We start from the raw sequence: 19901 nt of genomic DNA, 5'->3' as shown, positions 1-19901 counted from the left end.
GGCTAAACATTTACCAGAGTGATCCAGTTAAAATGTAAATCAATCACAACTCGCTTTTGCTCAAAACACTTCAATGGCTTCCCATCATTCTTAGAATCCAAAGTCCCTACCCATGCCTAAGTGATTTGGCCCTGGGTGTCTCTCTTATCTCACCTCCTTCAACTTCCTTTCCTCCATTGCTTTACTTCAGCCCTGTGTCCTTTGACATAATGTGCTGACCCACTGTGCAACTTTGCCCTTGTTCCTCTGTCCAACTACGCTGGCTTGAGGGGGCACGGGTGGTCTGCAGACTTGGAAGGCGATCCTGAGAAGGAAAGCCAGTAAGAGCAGATAAAAAAAAGGGCCAGCCAGATGTCCGAGGCCGATACTCCCTTTGCATGCTTTTGGCTTCTGTAATCTGGCTTGCCCCTTATATCAGCCGGCAGCCAGGAACCAGAAGCTTGACTGTACTAGTCCTGCCCAACCTGGAAGCACACATATATAAAGGATCAGTAAAACCCAGCAGGTGCTCAGCCTTTGGAGGTGACTCTGCTGGGCCAGTACTGGTGTGAAAGAAATATTCTTTTCTGATTCCCCAAGTGCGCGTCGCTTGTCTCTTCCTGGGGGCCGAGTATTTGCTGTAACAATATGACCTCAAAGAACCAGCTTTCTGGGCTTGTGGAGGCAGAGGAGGAAGAGGAGTTCTACCAGATGGCATCTGGGGGTTTCACAGAAGAATCTGGAGGTGATGAGTATCAAGAGAACAATCCGACACAGTGGAAGAGGTGTGCCTTGGCTTTGACATCAGCGTGCAGAAGCCAGAGAGCCAAGGAGGAAGCACTGAGTCACTAAACCTATGAGGGGCCTCCCAAGAGCTTGAGAACTCCAAAGGTCAGCACTGTTGGCAGTTCTCTGAAGGCACTGCTATGGCTGGGACCGCAGGATGAGGGCTCTGACAGTTTGCAGTCCATGTGTCAGTCTCTGACTGAGCACACACACCAACATACCCTTGGGTCCAGGAGAGTCAGGGAGTGGAAGAGCCCCAGTGTGAGTGGCCACTGACCCAGGAAGAACTGCTCAGTGAGACCAAGATCACAGAGGGGCCCAATTTATCTTCATCATAAGATGACATACTGTAGCCCAACTAAAGTGAGTTGGTGAGTTGCTTTGATGAGGGAGCAAATGGCAAGTTGATACCCTACAAACCTACCTTCTACCCCTCTGTCCCCCTGCCCCAGGTGGGATACTGTGACATTCCTCAGGCACTCCTGGCTGCCCATGAACAAAGGAAAGGTGAAACAAATGGTTGACTGATAGAGATCATAGTCATGCAAGCCTGAGTCTCCATCAGTTTCCAAATATCTTAGTAAACTACAAGAAAAAGGCAATCTTATCAATAGCCTAATCTCCAGAAACCTAAAGCCCCAACACCACCCTCCTCCCCTCCATAGTGATATGTGGAACAAAGGCAAGAAGGAAATGGCAGGTAAAAGTAAATTTCCTTATAACCTGCAGCCCACTGACAAATACTTGAGGCAGGCAGAGTAAAACTTTCTCCAGGAACTCCCTACTATCTTAATGTTAATGCTTTGCTAGGGGGAAAAATAACGATAGCTTGACAATGGCCATTGGCTCTGGACCCCCCATCACTCTGAAACCCCACAAGCTCCTTGGAGAGTTACAGGCAGAGACCACAACAGCGGGAGTTGTCACACAAAGGAAACCTTATTTGCAACAAATAAGGAGATCATGGGGACTAACTTCCAAAGCCATGACTCCTTAAGCAGGGGTGAGCAGCTTTTTAAATTTAGGGTTTAGGGTGACTATTCAGAAAAGGGAGATTTTTCACTGTGATAAAGGCTGGTGTAACATTGCACAGGCGTACTTAGAAAACATGCCTGTAAATGCAACCTTATGTTAATGAAGCTTATACTCTTTCTAGGGTGGAGACTTTATAATGAAACAGGTAATTCTGGGACAAAGAGAAGGGGCTGTGGGCATGCTCTGAAAGCCAGTATAAACTGGATGGGGTCTTGGGTTTCTTATCTCGGGTAAGGAATGCAGGGTCTTGCTTACTGTTGAAATAGCACCACTGATTTATTGTCTCTGATACTCTATTTCCTGGCCTGGTGGAGACTGTTAGTTTTTGCATTCCCTTTGTTCCCTGAAAATCCTTAACTACTGTGGTTTTTGCATTTCTTTGTAACTCTGACACCTCCCAGAAAGTTCTGTAGGAAATGTGTTTGGGCAAGGAGGGCACAGATCACTGGGGGAAATAGCTGGAGGCCTAAAATGACTTCTCCTGCGTCACAAAAGCTATGTCTCACCTTTCTTTTTCTGGGGACTCCTAACTCTTTCTGCTAACAGCCTAAGTAGCTTGAGGCTGCCAGAAAGAAGCAGGTTTGCCGGAAGCAGGAGTTCCCAGGGCACATAACCACTTGTCATTCGGTGACAGTGCCCCTGGTTGGGGAGCTGGGGCCCCAAGGCAGAGAATGTCATTGGATAAGTACTTCTTCCTGCTTCCACTGTTTCAACCTTGACCCCTGTGCTGGGACTGAGTCTGTCTTCCACGCTTCTCACTGCTCATGTAATTTCATCACCTTTAGTGATGGTATGACATTTGAAGAATGGGTTCCTAAGGGTAGCCCTCCAAAGTCCCGCCCCTGTTCTGAAGGACCCATTGCCCAGCCCTGTACTGGTGTAACGGAACCAGCGTGAGTTTGCTTTTTGGTGAGTCACAGAAACTACACCAGGTGAGTTTTCCCGCAAAGAAAACAATTGGCAGCAAATCAGGAGACCATGGGGAATGGCTTCCAAAGCCATGGCTTCCTGATAGAGGGTGAATGGGTACCTTTTGTTTAGGGTTAGGATGAAAATTTATTTATTTTTTTACTTGAGAGAGAGAGGCAGGGGGAGGGAGCAGAGAGAGAAAATGAATCTCAAATCACATTCAGCACAGAGCCAATGCAGGGCTCCATCCCAGCATGGGATCCTGACCTGAGTGGAAATCTAGAATGGGACACTCAACCCACTGAGCCACCCAGGTGCCCCTAGCATAAATATTTAGATAGGGAAGCCATGTTATGGAATGTAGAGGTGGGTGTAAGATCATGCAGGCGCCTTAAAGAAACATGCTTATACTCACTTGTATGATTATGTAAATGAGGCTGAGGTTCCTCCTTGGGTGGAGATTTTAGTATTATAATGAGGTAAGGGCAATTGCAGGTCGTTCCTGGGGTCACTTCGCACTCCGTCTGCACAGCTGCGAGCCAGGTATTTAGCTCAAATGGGTCTGGGTGGTCTGGGCTGGCTGCAGGTCTTATCAGGGCAGTAGCCACATGAGGGGTGGTTTGTGGGTTCCATCTGGCTGAGTTAAGAGGCTAGCCAGTAAGAAGAGCTTAAGGAAAAATGTAAGATGGAGGTTAGTGAGTACGAGTAGGTGGGCAGTAAAGGTCAAGTCTTGGGGTCTGGCTGATGACACTGGGAACCTGTTAGAGAGACCTAGCTTGTGCACTTGCTTGAGGCTTCAAGATCATCCTTGAGGTCTGCAGGAAGTCTATCACTGCCCACACACTGCTGCCCATACACTACCATGGCCCTTGTCCCTGGGCTGTCATCTCCTGAGTCCTTCCCTCCTCTGGGCTCCAGCCTTGTACCAGAACACTGTCATCAAATGAAGAGATGTCTAGTCCTGAGAGATCTCTTTCCTGCCTTGACTTTGGGGCTCTTGACATTCTCCCTCCTTTACCTGCTTCTCTTATTATCTGATCTTTGCCCAATCCTTTTCTATATTTCCCCCCTCTTTCCTCCTGGTTTCTACTGGCTTTGTGTTTTTTAATTTAATAAAATAAAATACCTCATTATGCCTGCCTCTCTTTTTCTTTCTCTTGCTTTCTTAGTCTCTCTTATTTGTTTATTATTGCGCTCTTACCCCATACAGAGGACTATTTCAAGCTGATAGAAAGTCTTTCAGAGAGTGATTCCTTTTTGTAGGGAAAGGTTCACTTGTTCACTTATATTTAATTGATTTGCATATATGGATATCTATAAATAAAATGAATGTACTTTATGTCTTAGAGCAGTTTTAGGTTTAAGAGAATTGAACAAAAGTGCAGAGAGTTTCCATGTATTCCCCTTTAACACCAGCAGTTTCTCATATTGTTAGCATCTTACATTGGTGTAGTTCATTTGTTTTAACTGATGAACCAATGTTAATATATTATTGGCCGAAGTCCGTAATTTACATTACAGTTCACTCTTCGTATTGTGTTGTTCTATAGGTTTTGCCAAATTCTTAAGAAAAAAATTTTTTTAATGTTTGTTTATTTTGGAGAGACAGAGAGAGAGAGAGGGAGGGGCAGAGAGAGGGACACAGAATCTGAAGTAAGCTCCAGGCTCTGAGCTGTCAGCATAGAGCCCTATGAGGGGCTTAAACTCACGAGCTGTGAGATAATGACCTGAGGCTTAACCAACTGAGCCACCCAGGTGCCCCTTTGCTAAACTCTTGATGTTATGTATCTAGCATTACAGTATCATACAGAATAGTTTCAATGCCCTGAAAAATCACCTGTTATCTACCTATTTACCCCTCCTGTCCTCCTCTCAACCCCTGGCAATAAGTCATATATATATATATCTCATATATAAAATCTATCAATCTATAAAGGAATGCTGTCTATTGGAATCATGATTTTCAAGCTGACTTCTTTCACTGAGGAATATGCATTTAAGCTTTCTGTATGTTATTTTGTGGCTTGAGGACTCCTATCTTTTTATCCCCGAAATACTATCCCATTGAATAGATGTACCACAGTTTGTTTATCCATTTACCCATTGAAGGACATCTTGGTTACTTCCAATATTGGGGAATTATGAATAAAGCTGATATAACATTTATGTGCAGGTTTTTTTTTTTTAAGGATTTTATTTTTTAAGTAATATCTACACCCAACATGGGGCTCAAGTTTGTAACGAGATCAAGATTCACATGCTTTACTGACTGAGCAAGCCAGCCACCCCTATGCGCAGGTTTTTGTAGACATAAGAGTATAAGTTATTTGGGGAGCCTGGGTGGCTCAGTCAGTTAAGCATCCAGCTCTTGGTTTCAGCTCAGGTCACTATCTCAGGGTTATGAGATTGAGCACACGTCTGGCTCTGGGCTGGGCATGGGACCTGCTTAAGATTTTCTCTCTCCTTCTCCCTCTGCCCCCCACTTCGCTCAAACATGTCAATTTTGGTGGTGGTTACACAACTATTTATATTTGTCAAAACTCATGGTACTGTATACCTAAAAATGGTGAATTTTATTATACAGAAAGTATATTTCAATAAGCCTACATTTTAAAGAAGTTAATTATGACCTCTCCACAACCAAATGATGCTTGCAAAAAATTTTAACACTTGTGGAGAAAATTAAGTACACGAATCAGGGTAAAAAAAAAAAGACTATACCTAAAATAATAAATATACTAATTCTTGTTGTCTTGGGGTGGTGGAATCATGAGTGGTTATTTTTATTTTTATCTTTATTTTTGTGATGTTCTCTCTCATAAACACATCATACTTTAGCTATAAGAATAATAAATATTTCTACTAAAAATGTTTATATAAAAATTGAACATATGGTTCCATTTTTGAGGATGTGAAATGCACAGAAAAAAAAAACTGGAGAGAATACTAGAATAGCAAAAATGATTTAATTTGGGATATTTTTTCCTTTTTCTTTTATACACCTAGCGGATTAAAAAAACTTAAAATTTAAAAGGATTAAATTTCTACATTAAGCATCTGCTACATTTATAATAATAAAAACGCCCCCCAAAATTTGAGGTGCCTTTACATACTTGATAGGTAAAAAATTCACTTCATTTTCCAGCTGGCTAATTCTTTTGATGTGCAGGAGAAACGTGATCGCTAGATGTGGGGGAGATGGAGGAGATGGTGCATTTGGAAGCTGTAGGCACACGTTCTGGACTGCAGCAGGCTGCTCTACTAATTTGGCAGGGCGTCCCGCGAGGTCATTTCTACCTCGATACCTACTGATGACTGATGTCAGTTATCAGAGAAGAGTTGGGCCCCCTCCTCCAAAGACTGCCACTGGGTTTTGTCTGAACTCTGCCTTGATATCACAGCATGGCCAGGGTGCTGTGTGTTGGCAGCATTTTCTGTTCTGGAAACCAAGATGCAACAAGTCCTGGGGACTGACTGAGACCATGCAGCTCATAAGGGGCAAGATGGGATTCTCTCATCCCTCCCTTCTTCTTTCTTGTCCCCCGCTCCTTGCCTTCTCATGGTAGGGAGGAGACCTTTGGCAAGACAAAGGAAGGGAGACTACAGAGATTTTGTTGGAATAGTGCTGTGACAAGTAAGTTTGTGAGCCGAGGGAAATTTTACATCCCCCCTCATGCTGGAAGTACTTGTTCCCCTTGGCCTGAGAGGCCTCCACAGGTCCCCTGAGTCCAAGAGACCCTTGACTGGAGAGAAAAACTGTTCTTGGAAAAGACGCTTTATATGGCTTATTCAAGCCAGTAAGCTGGTTCTGCATATTTGTTTCACATAAAGATGCGTAATAGCATTTTGTTTGAAGCTACCAGGAAGACTGGGGAGTGGAAACACTGCTGTGTGTGTATTCTTTTTTCTTGCCTACAGATTTTCCTAAGCAGCAGAGCCTTACTTAAAATGTTGAGTCTGTGGTTTTTATTTACTCAAAATAGTGTTTTCCAAATTGTGGTATTTGTACCAGTGGGATGATTTCAGGTGGTACCTGTGATATGCCCCGATTCGAAAGACCCCCCGGAAACAAACCACCAGAGTCCAGAGTCAAAGCCAAGCGGCAAGGGTCGTTTATTGCAGGTTGGAACCCGGTCCTCTGTGCACTCCTTGCCGGTGATGCTAAGAGGCCCCTAGTAAGGATCTTACAGCTTCTTTTATAGCCCCGCGCAAACAAGTTAGGGACCCTTTTTTAGAGGTTACAGAGCTGTTGTTGGTTAACATTTAAATTTGATCGCTCAGCAGAACTCGATTGGTTCCCACCTTTATTTTAAACCATTCAGCAGAACTTGATTGGTTCCCGCCTTTATGTCCCTTGGCTGGTTTTGGGAACGGCGGGGGTGGGGGGGGGTGTGGATCTTTTCTTTGCAGTTGTGAGTACACCTGGTAATTTTTCTCTTAGCCTCTCAGCTGGATGAGCATTTTTTATTTTAGTAGTGATGTGTTGGTTATAATTAGTAAAAAATATAACCAGTGTAACAAAACCCACAATTTTGTAGGTATTATTGCATATGCAGCTTCATAAAGTTTTAAAAAGTGAGAAATACTAATAGAACACTCAGGAAATCGGTAGAGCAAGGATCAGAATTGAAGTATGTGAAATGTGGTGCTATTGGATGTGGCCAATATTAGCAAGAGAAAGGCCTGTTTACTTTGTAGATGTTGTATTCTTTCTTTCTTTTTCTTTTTCTTTTTTTTAAGAGAGCACACACTCATGGGCATGAGTCGGGGAGAGGGGCAGAGGTAGAGAGAAAATCTTAAGCAAGCTCTATACTCTGCCGAGCTTGATCCCACAACCCGGGATCATGACCTGAGCTGAAATCAAGAGTCGGAAGCTCATCCAACTGAGCCACCCAGGTGCCCCTGTAGGTATTTTATTCTGAAGAATATCTAATAATTACTATAAAAGATCTAAGGCACCTGGGTGGCTTAGTCCGTTAAGCATCCGACCCTTGATTTCAGCTCAGGTCATGATCTCACAGTTGGTGAGTTCGAGCCCGCTTCTGTGATGACATCAGGGAACCTGCTTGGGATTCTGTCCCTCCCTCTTTCTCTCTCTGCCCCACTCCTGTGTGCATTCCTGTGTGTGTGTGTGTGTGTGTGTGTGTGTGCACATGTGCACTCTCTCTCTCATAAACAAACAAACAAACAAACAAATAAATAACCAACAACAACAAAAAAGATCTAAAACTTCCTCACGACCTGATGCTCCTTGCCTGGATAGAGTCAGGAGCTCCACTCACAGCTTTAGTTTTCATTAAGTTGGAGCTGGGGCCCTCGAGGGCAGAACTGAGAGGTGGGAAAGCCTGAGGGCATCCAACTGGGAAGACAAGAGGGGTGGAGACCAGAGAGAGATGGATCCCTTGCCATCCAAGGTGGATGGATGCTGAATAAATATACAGGTAACTTGATGGGGTGGTAATTTGTGGTACCATCTGTTCTCCATGTGGGAGAGAGATTAGTAACAGGAATATATTCTGTTAATAGGCTAAACCTATCATCAGCTATGGTTAACTGTTCAATCCCAGTGGGGACCCTCTGAGGTATTACATAGAAGAGCTGGACCCTGCAGCTGTAGGAGAACAGAGAAGGGGACCCAAAGAAAGTGGGGCAATAAGAGCATTTGCTACAATATCTCATCCTAGTACCTCAGCCCAAAGTCTCCAGACAGGTCATCTTACTCCTGTGTCCTGTGGTCATGTGTCTACATCTATTTCACATTGTGGAGCAAATATACAATGCTATACGATGTGGACATTAAGCAGCAATGTGTATGCAAACTTTGTGTTGGAAAAAGAGATTAACCATATGTTAAGGAAAAAAGGCAGTTAATAAAACTGTGTGTAAAGTATAATCCCATTTTTTTTGTGTGAAGAAAATGCATTTATGTACATAGAAAAAAATCTGGAAGGAGATACATAAACATACATGTTTATGATGATTATCACATGGTAACGGGATTGTGGATGATTTTATTTTTCTTCACTAATTTTCAAAATAATGAACATGTATTACTTGTGTAATTTTTTTAAAGATCAAAAAGTTTTCTCTTTATTCACTTGCAATGTATGCCCTCAAAGTGATCGTCTGTATAATTCTGGTAACCTTGGTTTTATGTATGTTCCTTGAATGGGACACAGGCCAGAGTCAGGGTTTCCAGCTGTCTGCGGTAAAGCGGTTAAGCCCTGAAAGTTTCTGTGGCAAACAATTATTCTATTCAGTATTTTTTTGGGGTGTGTGTGTGTGTGTGTGGATAACTTAAAAAAGATAACTTTTCAATAATATCAGTCATAGAATATATACATATATAACATATTTTCAGTTTAGGTATTGTTGATTAACTGTAAACATGTGTCTTTTAATAAACATCTGATATTAAGTTTAATTAAGCAAATCTTTCATGCAGCACCTTTTACCACTACTGGTGCAGACACTATTTTTTGCAATGCTTTAAAATTATTTTCCATTAATAAAATGAACATTGGCAGAGAATTCTGTTGTATTAGGCATTAAATCTTATCAAGCCAACTTAACCTATAAAAAAACTGAGTTATCAAATAATAATTTAGATTTCTAGTAATTATCAATATTCAAACTAATTTGTGAATATGACCAAATCATATGGCCAGAAGGGGATCAGATAACATGAACCCCAGAAATAAATCCACTCAATAAATATATATGAGACACTAACAGTGCTTGTAATGGAAAGTTACCAGGGCTGAATCAGGACTTACTGGTTTCTAATCCCAGCTCTCTCAGAATGGCTGTGGGACTTTGGCAAGTTGCTTGATCTCTCTGGGTGTCTCTTTTCTCATTTGGAAAATCAAATGCATTTATTATGTGTAGAATTTTGTGCTCTGAATATTGCCCAAAATGCTTTGAAGTTACAGTATAGAAAGAGTAATGACAAATATGCAATTATCTACAATACAAAGGCAGCCCCTGGCTCTTGCCTTTTAGATCAGCTAAAGGCAAGTGGTTGTTAAGGGCAGAAACTGGGAGATTAGCTGGATTCATATCCCCCCTCTGACAAGTGCCAGCAGGGAGACCTGTGTAAGCTACATTACCTCGTAAAGCCTCAGTTTTCTAACCTGTAGATTGGGAACATCTCATAGGGTAGCTGTGGAGAGTCAATGAGCTAATGTATTTATAAACAAACACTTGGCACAGAGGTGGGCTCATTATAGGTATTCATAAATGTTAGTTATTATTATTATTAATGTTTCTCCCAATTGGGATAATTATGCTGGAAGGAAAATTTAAACTGTTTTTTGGAAATTGAGCTAAGTGTTTTTAAAAAATTAAAACAACTTTAAGGGTACCATTAGCAACACATATTCATTGCACACAAATAAGGATAAAAAAATAGATAAAGTAAAATAATAAAAAATACACGCGGGGCACCTGTGTGGCTTAGTCGGCTGGGCATCTGACTCTCGATTTCGGCTCAGGTCATGATCTCACAGTTCATGGGTTTGAGCCCTGTGTCGGGTCTGTGCTGGCAGCACAGAGTCTGCTTGGGATTCTTTCTCTCTCTCTCTGTCCCTCTTCTCTTCGTTCTCTCTCTCTCTCTCTCTCTCAAAATAAATAAATGTTAAAAAAAGAAAAAGAAAAAAATGCATGTACTTAGCAGATAGATGGAACTTTGGTAGGCAGAGAAGACAAGAAAGCATTTTAGGCAGAGGAGCAAGACAGGGAGGCGAACCCGCTGAAGTGGCCCTTGGTTAGATGGGAAGAAGCAGAGAGTCCTTTTGGGGAATGGTCAGAGATAAAGTTGGGTCAAATATCGGAGGGCCTGAATTCTGGTCTTTGTACTGCAAGCTAATGGGAAGCCAATGACAATGGTTAGGCAAGAGGTACTTGTTGAAGGAAATGTTCTAGGAACAGAAAATGCTTTTAAAAAAAATATTTATTTTGAGAGAGAGAGAGAGAGAGAGAGAGAGCACACATGCATGAGTAGGGGAAGGACAGAGAAAGAGGGAGAGAGAGAATCCCAAGTAAGCTTCATGCTGTCAGCACAGGACTCTGGGGTTTGAACTCATGAACCATGAGATCATGACCTGAGTCAAAACCAAGAGTCAGACGCTTAACCAACCACCCATGTGCCTCAGGAATAGAAAATGCTTTCAAGGGGCGCCTGGGTGGCTCAGTCGGTTGAGAGTCTGACCTCGGCTCAGGTCATGGTCTTGCAGTTTGTGAGTTGGAGCCCTGTGTCAGGCTCTGTCCTAACAAACAGCTCAGAGCCTGGAGCCTGCTTCAGATTCTGTCTCTCTCTCTCTCTCTCTCTCTCTCTCTCTCTCTCTCTCTCTCTCTCTCTTTCCCCCTCCCCTGCTCATGCTCTACCTCTCTTTGTCTCTCAAAAATAAATAAATGTTAAAAAAATAAAAAAAAAGAAAATGCTTTTAAAATGATAGGCTTTTCTGCAAAAAGACTCCCCCAACCCCACCCCATACATGACAAATGGGCATAGACTCCAGAAAGCTCATTTTGCATATACCACCTTCCTCCTGTCAGTTACTGAGACCTCAAAGCAAAGATACAGCCTAATCTTGCAAATGCAGTGACCCTAATATCTTATAGGCCTGGCTGGATTTTCTTGAGGCAGTAGTTGTGGGTAAAACTTTGCTTGGTAACAGTTCTGCTGTCTCTCTGTAAATATAGAAGGAACACTCCTGTATAAACTCAAGGGAGTATGCATAATTCCAACCTCTATAAAGAAGCGCTTCTGTTCTTCTGTTAAGGAGATACTTGAATTCATCAGAATTCCTCTTGGGAATGCACAATGTTTGCTTGTTTGGGATAAATACATTGATAAGACATTTGGGATAAGGAAGGAGACCCCCAAGGACAAAAGCGATCATCAATCTAACTTCTAAGAAGTGTGGATCCTGTTCCAAGTCTAGACAAATTAATTTGGAGTAAGAGATGAGACAGAACTGGAGTTGCTCGGTACAATAAAAGGGCAAGGAATTGAGAGCTGGGGGTGGTGCTGGGACAAGAGGAGCCAGGAAACTGGGACCTGTGTGGAAAGGGAGCAAGAGAAACTCCCAGAGCTTCCAAAGCAGAAGAAAGATCTTGAGAAGTGAAAGTGTTGTGTTGTTTGTTCTGGGGTGAGTGATGCCACCTTCCTTTTCCATCTTCTCCTGCAAAGTGTTAGCCGAGTCTGTGCTGCTCACTTAGTTTTAGCGTGTGTGTATTCTTTCTGGGGCAACTCAAACAGATGTCCAGGTTTGTACCGGTGAAGACGGATACCACTGAGACAGACTCCAGAACAAAAGGCAAAGGTGTAGGTGACATTAGAAATGCAGGCATTGCTCTGCTGTGAATGCTTCATCTGCTTTCATTGCTGACAGTGTTCATTCGCTGAATGCGTGCGTGTGCGCACACACACATATTTATTTTTTTAAATCTTTTGTGAAATTTTGGAAACTCAGCAAAAGTAGTGTCAACTGAGTTGTTTCAGACCCACTGAGGATGAAGTTGCTTGCCATAAATAGCCTGAGTGGGTCATTCTTCAGGCCTAGTTCTGACCTGACATAAATTCTGAAAAACATCTTTACAAAGAAGTCTAAAAGCACACCGTTTCATTAATTCACCCTCAGTTTGTCAATGAGTCATTTCCCCCAAATCAGAACAAAGAACATCCCACATCAGAGTAAGGACAGGGCAACCTTTTGTGGGTAGTTTTGAAACACCTGAGAGCCAAGGCCACGACAGAGCATGTTTGTCTATGACAACTTACTTTGTCTCTCTTCTCATGATGTTGCCCATTAGCTAACAGCCATGCTTTCTTCCAGGGTCACCCTGATGTTATCTCCTCACTGCTGTGGAGTTTTCTCTGAATCTCTCCCAAGAGAAAATCATCATTCTCTTATCAGCATTTCCCTGGTGCTTAGTGCACATCTCTTGTAGCCCTTATCACATTGTTTCATGTTTATTTGCCCATGGTCACCCTCCCCTGCTAGGCACAGCTGTCCCCTTCTGTAACCCACCATGTGTCCCATGGAGAGGAAGCTGGGCTCTTCCTGTGGCTATTCTGTGAAGTTCTTTTCCAAAAGTCCGCAGCACAAGTGGAGTCCATTTTAAGGAGATGCCCGGTAGGCTCCTGGATAATGCAAAGACCGTGACATGCAGAAAATAATTTACTTAACTCCTTAGCAGGTCAGGACCCAGATTTCCTACAGTCCACTGCCTTGCTCCCAGGCCCTTCTGAGGCTAGGGTCAACTAAACTTCCTCTTATTCATGCTCACACCGGACATGCCTCAGGCCTCACTATTCCTCAGAGTCTGGGCCAAACTCACTATTAGACCTATGGGTGGTGGTAGCCCAGCTTTACCAGCAGATGAGCCATCTGTACAGTTGCACAAGGTCTCACCCTTAGAATCATTGTACAGGTAGTTTAATGCTCTGCTGTTGCCATCTTGAAGTTCTTTTTTGTTTTTTTTTTAATGCTTATTTAAATGTTTATTATTTTGAGAGAGAGAGAGAGAGAGAGAGAGAGAGAGAGAGAGATTGGGAGGGCGGGCAAATACGAGCAGGGGAGGGACAGAAAGAGAGGGAGACAGAGAATCCCAAGCAGGCTCCTCACTGTCAACACAGAGCCCGATGTGGGGCTCTTATCTCATGACCTGAGCCAAAATCATGACCTGGGGTGAAATCAAGAGTTGGATGTTTAACAACTGAGACACCCAGGTACCCTGTGCCATCTTGAAGTTCTTAATAATTACTGAACAAGGGGCTCCACATTTTCACTTTGGCTCTGAGCTATACAAATGATATAGTCAGTCTGGGGATACTCTTTCCTCACCTTTTTAAATTAAAAAAAATTTTTTTTAATGTTTATTTTTGACAGAGAGAGAGACAGAGAGAGAAAGACAGAGCATGAGTGGGGGAGGGGCAGAGAGAGAGGGAGGTACAGAATTCGAAACAGGCTCCAGGCTCCCAGCTGTCAGTACAGAGCCCGACACAGGGTTTGAACTCACAGACAGCGAGATCATGACCTGAGCTGAAGTCAGATGCTCAACTGACTGAGCCACCCAGGCGCCCCTTTCCTCACCCTTTTTGAGGCTTCTTCCCAAAGTTCTTGTTTTCTGCTGTTGTGTTGATGTCTTCTCAAGCCAATCAACAATATAAATGATGAGTCCCATCAAGGGGAACCCTCACCTGTACCTAGAGGGCAAGGCTTGGCCCTATGGTCCCCATAAGATATCTTATAAAACATTAGTATTAGATATTTCTAAACCTAGTTATTTTAAGTGTTCAAGTGTTCCTAGAGTCCATTCTAATCTACAGTCATGCTGTTGCAGATGCTAATGCTATTTGTGTCAGTTTTTTACTAAGTTATCTTCAAGGTTAGAAACACCTGAAAATTAAACTTAGGAAATGTAAGAAGGCCCTTAGGAAATGTAGAAGCCCTTGATTGTATTACTAGAGTGATTCAGAATTTTCATTCATTTAAATCCTGACTGTCTAGAATAGTGCTGGGAGGTACTTGATAGTTCTAAGCCCAGTGGTTTTCAAGCTGGGCCTGGTGGGGTTCTAAGAATTCTATGAGGAATACATATGGGGCCACTGTGGGGACAAGGTGGATGCCATATAGCTAAGGCTTAGGTTCTCCCATTTTGGCTTCAGAGTCACTCTGACTTTCTCTCTCTCTCTCTCTCTCTCTCTTTTTTTAGGTAGGCTTCACGCCCAGCACAGAGCCCAACTTGGAGCTTGAACTCAAGACCCTGAGATCAAGACCTGAGCTGAGATCAAGAGTCGAATGCTTAACTGCTGAGCCACCCAGGTGTCCCTGACTTTTTCTCTTTTATATTTGAGTTCTGCTGCTAAAAAGAAATCTTGAAAAGTACTGATCTAGTTCATCTCACTCAACTGTTGGGGGAAAGAAGAAGCCACCAGAATTTAGAGAGATTTAGTGGATTGCCCTAGCTAACCCAGTTTATTAAATGGCAGAGCTAGACCTCAAGTTTGACCTCTTGACTCCCACTGATACTTTGGCATTTAATATTGTAGTTGTGTACAGACTGGTTAAATAATTTCACTGGAATGTGGTTTTATAGAAGCCAAAGGAACATGTTTGCTTGGCTTATATTTCCAGGAAAACCTGAATTCATTCCCGGAGGTGCCACCTCTCACCCCATCTGGACATCTCATAAATCTGTACAGTTGTTTGCAAGAGGACTTGGCAAGAGAGGGTGGAAGGTGGAGACCAACGGGATATCACTGCTGGAAAAATACGTGCATGTTTCTGAGTAGGTAGCCATGGAAGAAGAAATATGAGTGCCCAGTAAATTTACGGAAAACATGCTCAATTTCACTGGTAGTCAAAGGCATGTGAATTACAACAATCTGTTGTATAATGGATTGATGAAGATGAAAAATATTGAGAGTAGTTGGCTAGGAGGGGAAAAATAAGCCTCTTATACTCTGTTGGTGGGAGTTGAGGGGAATTTTGGAATACCTTTTGAGATTTTAAATCGACTTCTTTCTTGATCTGAGAATCTTGGAATTTGCCCTATAGTAGTGCTCAAAAAGTAGCACAAAGTTTATTTGTACAAGGATATTGACTATATTTGTAATGGTTTGGGACACAGAGGGCAGAGGCATCCTTTTTCCAGGCTTCATATTTCCATTTGTGGAACATTTGTGTCTAACATTTGTGTCCTTTTGCCCCATCTCTTCACCCCTTAACCCTGGGGAGGAGAAGCTGCTCTTGTTTGTATGGTTGGGACAAAGAGCTGAGCACTTTCTGTTTGGCCCCTCTCTCCCCCTCTCCTTGATTGGATTCCCCTGCCTTCAGTGAAGGTGTACTCTTAACAGCTCTTGATTATGCAGTGACCTCTGGCCCTTTGGGATAACCTGCAGTTTTAGGGTTTAAGTTAAATTCTGGTGGTGGTGGTGGGGATCTTACTAGCGAACTCATTTGTCTCCCACACTTAAGCCATGTTCTCTAGAATCTGCTTAAATCAGTAATGAAACTGATAGTTGATTTCTATATCTGAATCGTGTGTCTTTATCTTTTAATTACTCTGAAATCCAATAGGAAAATGAAGAGTATTATTGATAGTCCCTTCAAACTCAGTAATAGAAATTCTAAGCAACCATACTGTCCATTAAATAAATTGTGGTACTCCTAGTCAATAGAACACCATGCTGCCATTACAAGGAATGAGGTAATCTTAGATATAGACATAGAAAAATGTCTACAATATAACGCCAAGGGGGGTGGGGAGGCAACTTTTGTGAGAGCTTACATAGTTAAAGCTTATGTTTTTTAAAAAAAAGTTTGTTTATGCCCTGGCAGAATGAGAAAATGCACACTGATCCATTGATAGTGTTTACTTCCAAGAACTGGTGTGGTGGGGAGTTTTTATTTCTAGAATATATTCTGTTTTGCTTGAATTTTTTTCCTTCCCCACAAAGAACAAGAGTTGCTTTTGTAAAAATAATAAAATCAATTTTATTACTCTAACAGAAAAAGTTGTGATTGCTTTGTTACTGGTGAGATTAGATGGTCTAGTTATTAGAGATTGTACTTAATTCTACAATCCCCCCCTCCCTGGCTACAAAGATAAATGAGGGCTTTGGAGATGGGTTGAATTCATGGCTGTTAGACTAGAAAATGATACTTGGCCATATTTACCCTGGGTACTATATTTTTTTTTTTGACATTTATTTATTTTTGAGAGACAGAGAGATATAGAGCATGAGTGTGGAGGAGCAGAGAGAGAGGGAGACACAGAATCTGAAGCAGGCTCCAGGCTCTGAGCTGTCAGCACAGAGCCCGACGCGGGGCTCAAACTCACGGACCATGAGATCATGACCTGAGCTGAAGTCAGAAGCTTAATAGACTGAGCCACCCAGGCAGCCCTACCCTGGGTACTATTTTTGAATTGATATATAATTTCTTAGTTTAATTCTCTGATCTCATAGGAGTCTTTATTGTTTGTCTTTTTTCCTTCTGATAATAAAAGCAATATAAACTGATTGTATAAAATTTGGAAAATATAGAAAAACACAAAGATGCAAAGGGATAAATGGCTTATGATCCCATCATCTAGAAGCAAATATTCATGCCATTTTGGTATGTCCATTTCTAGTTTTCTTCTATGCATATTTGCACATAGCTGATATTACATTCTAAATTCAAATTTGTAACCTGCCATTCTTTGACTTAATGTTATATCACAAACTTTTTCAACATGTAAAAAACTTCATAAGCATCATTTTGAAAAACTGTAATATTTTATTACATAGATGTAGTTAAGTTAGAATACCTTTTTAAAAAAATTTTTTTTTAACGTTTTATTTATTTTTGAGACAGGGAGAGACAGAGCATGAACAGGGGAGGGTCAGAGAGAGGGAGACACAGAATGTGAAACAGGCTCCTGGCTCCCAGCTGTCAGCACAGAGCCCGAAGCGGGGCTCGAACTCACGGACTGCAAGATCATGACCTGAGCCGAAGTCGGCCGCTCAACTGACTGAGCCACCCAGGCGCCCCTAGAATACCTTTTTTTTTTTTTAAAGTTTATTTATTTTGAGAAAGAGACAGCATGAGTGGGGTAGGGGCAGAGAGAGAGAGAGAGAGAGAGAGAGAGAGAGAGAGAGAGAAATTCCAAGCAGGCTGTGTGCTGCCAGCATGGAGCCTGATATGGGGCTTGAACTGATGAAATGGTGAGATCATGACCTGAGCTGAAGCCAAGAGTCAGACACTTAACTAACTGAGACATCCAGGTGCCCTGAATACTTTTTAATTTTTATTTATTATTTTTTTAACGTTTATTTATTTTTGAGACAGAGAGAGACAGAGCATGAACGGGGGAGGGTCAGAGAGAGAGGGAGACACAGAATCTGAAACAGGCTCCAGGCTCTGAGCTGTCAGCACAGAGCCTGATGCGGGGCTCAAACTCACAGACTGCGAGATCATGACCTGAGCCGAAGTCGGACGCTTAACCAACTGAGTCACCCAGGGACCCCCCTGAATACTTTTTTAAATGTTTATTTATTTATTTTGAGAGAGAGAGAGAGAGAGAGAGAGAGAGAGAGAGAACGAGTGGGAAAGGGGCAGAGAGAAAGGGAGACAGAGAATCCCAAGCAGGCTCCACCCTGTCAGTGCAGAACTGGATGTGGGGCTCGAACCCACAAACCCGAGCCAAAACCAAAAGTTGGATTCTTAACCGACTGAGCCACGCAGGCGCCCCATTTAGAATACTTTTGAAGTGTAGTCTGAAAGTAGATGGTTCCATAATTGATCAGGGTAATAGGTCAATATCTGTGATTCACTGGACCTTCCATTATAGTTTCATGATCGCTATAACAATTACAAACTTCATGTTTCTACACAGTTGAATCCTTAAGCAGAAAGCAAGGGGGCAGGTAGAAAAGGAAATTTTTTTTTTTTAAGTGTACTCTCTTTGGAGGAGGAGGAAGAGAGGAAAACTTTGGCAAGTATTAAGAGCCATGTAGGGGTACCTGGGTGGCTCAGTTGGTTCAGTGTCCAACTCTTGATTTTGGCTCAGATCATAATCTCACGGTTCGTGGGTTCAAGCTCTGTGTCAGGCTCTGTGCTGGCAGCATGGAGGCTGCTTGGGATTCTCTCTCCCTCTCTCTCTACCCCTCCCCTGCTTGCTCTCTCTCTCTCTCTCTCTCTCTCTCTCGCAAAAATAAATAAATAAACTTAAAAATAAAGAGCGCTATAAATATTTATACCTTTTGATTTAGTAATTCTATTTTGGGAATCTCTCCCAGGATGCTTTCTCTTACATCTCCTTCACCAGAAACTGGGTCTCATGCCTGTTCTTGGACTAATCATTGACATGATTTACCTCTGGGATGTACCACTTCCACTCAAATGAATTATTAGGGGAATTATCAAGGGAGGAAGAGGAGGAAGGTGGCTATTGATTAGGTAACTAAACGAGTATTTCCTCCTTCTGTATTGGAAATAGCCTTGCATTAAAATATTTTGGTATTTTAGATAATTTTCTGTAGCACGTTTCACCTAAGTAGAATTACTAGATCAAAGGGCAAAAATATTTTTATGGTACTAGATTCCTATTATTTATAGGAATTTTAATATTTTTCTTTTTGTTGAATTCTAGATTGACAATTCAAACAGGATAGTGAGATACTAGATTTCCCTACAAACAAAACCAAAAACAAACACCACAAACTGAAACCCATACATTCTCAAGGTTCCTTCCGTAATTATTCAGTGAACTGAAATTGGACAAAATCATAATTATTCTTTCTTTTGTGGAGGAGAACAAACTCCGAGGTGAACATTATTGTTCACTGAGGAATACGGAGCTGACTGGGTCAGTCTGGCCCTGTTCTCATTCTGTCTAGATTAGATCATTTTATCACTTACTATTTCCACATGAACATAGGAGATATGGAAGCGAAGATGGAGTGCAACTCGGTTAATTTTCCTTTTTATTATTGATGAGCCAGAAGATGAAAAAAAGTATAAGAAGTTAAAACATAGTCACTAGAAGGAATTTCTAAATATCTCTGGTCTTGTTATCTTTTCGCTCTCCGTATTGGATGATTTTGTCAACTACTATGAGATTTTTTTCCCCTATAAAAGCATTAGTCACACTGGATTCTTATGGGAGAAAGACAGAAATATGGTTAAATACCCAGGAGAACTGTTGTGAGTGTTAAATAAAATCTGGATTCTAAAGAAAAGCAGAAGGATTTGTTGGCATGACTCTAATGGATTAAGGCTTTGCAAGAGGGTGTGCTAATTAAGTCCACTTCATTTTTCCATGTGTGCCTTTTCTCACCTACCCTGAAAAATTACAGTACCAATGGCACTTTAACAAAGACCTCTTCCTGCATTTATGGAATTGACAGGACCCACTGATGAATTAGAGGTTCCACCCCCCTTGAGAATCGGTTGAGATTTCTCTCACATATTTCTTCAGTTTTATCTTAATCTTGTATAAAAGATAATCTTTAGAAATTCTTTCCTCAGTAGACTGCTCTATTTTCCCATAAAATACACTTGCAAATAAGTCTGCAGATTTCTCAACACAATGCCTGCAGCAACATCCATGATAAATCCTTTCTTGGCCCCAGCTTCCTGCAACCTTCTCCATCCCTCACAATGACACACACTTTCTCTCATTCATCTTTTATTACA

At 42.0% G+C, this 19901-nt stretch overlaps 1 long non-coding RNA gene across 1 annotated transcript in view; it reads left to right on the top strand.

Moving 5' to 3' along the window:
- Positions 1-323: 323 nt before the first annotated feature.
- Positions 324-19901, top strand: part of LOC131517085 (uncharacterized) — an 80805-nt gene continuing 61227 nt past the window's right edge. Inside the window, exons 1-2 of the long non-coding RNA XR_009264378.1 lie at positions 324-724; positions 14431-14540. This is a non-coding gene — a long non-coding RNA (uncharacterized LOC131517085). The remainder of the gene's footprint in view (positions 725-14430; positions 14541-19901) is intronic.

This window comes from Neofelis nebulosa, chromosome 7 (genome assembly GCF_028018385.1).
Source record: "Neofelis nebulosa isolate mNeoNeb1 chromosome 7, mNeoNeb1.pri, whole genome shotgun sequence".
In the NCBI taxonomy this organism is placed as follows: Eukaryota; Metazoa; Chordata; class Mammalia; order Carnivora; family Felidae; genus Neofelis; species Neofelis nebulosa.
This window is presented reverse-complemented; position numbering and strand designations above follow the sequence as displayed.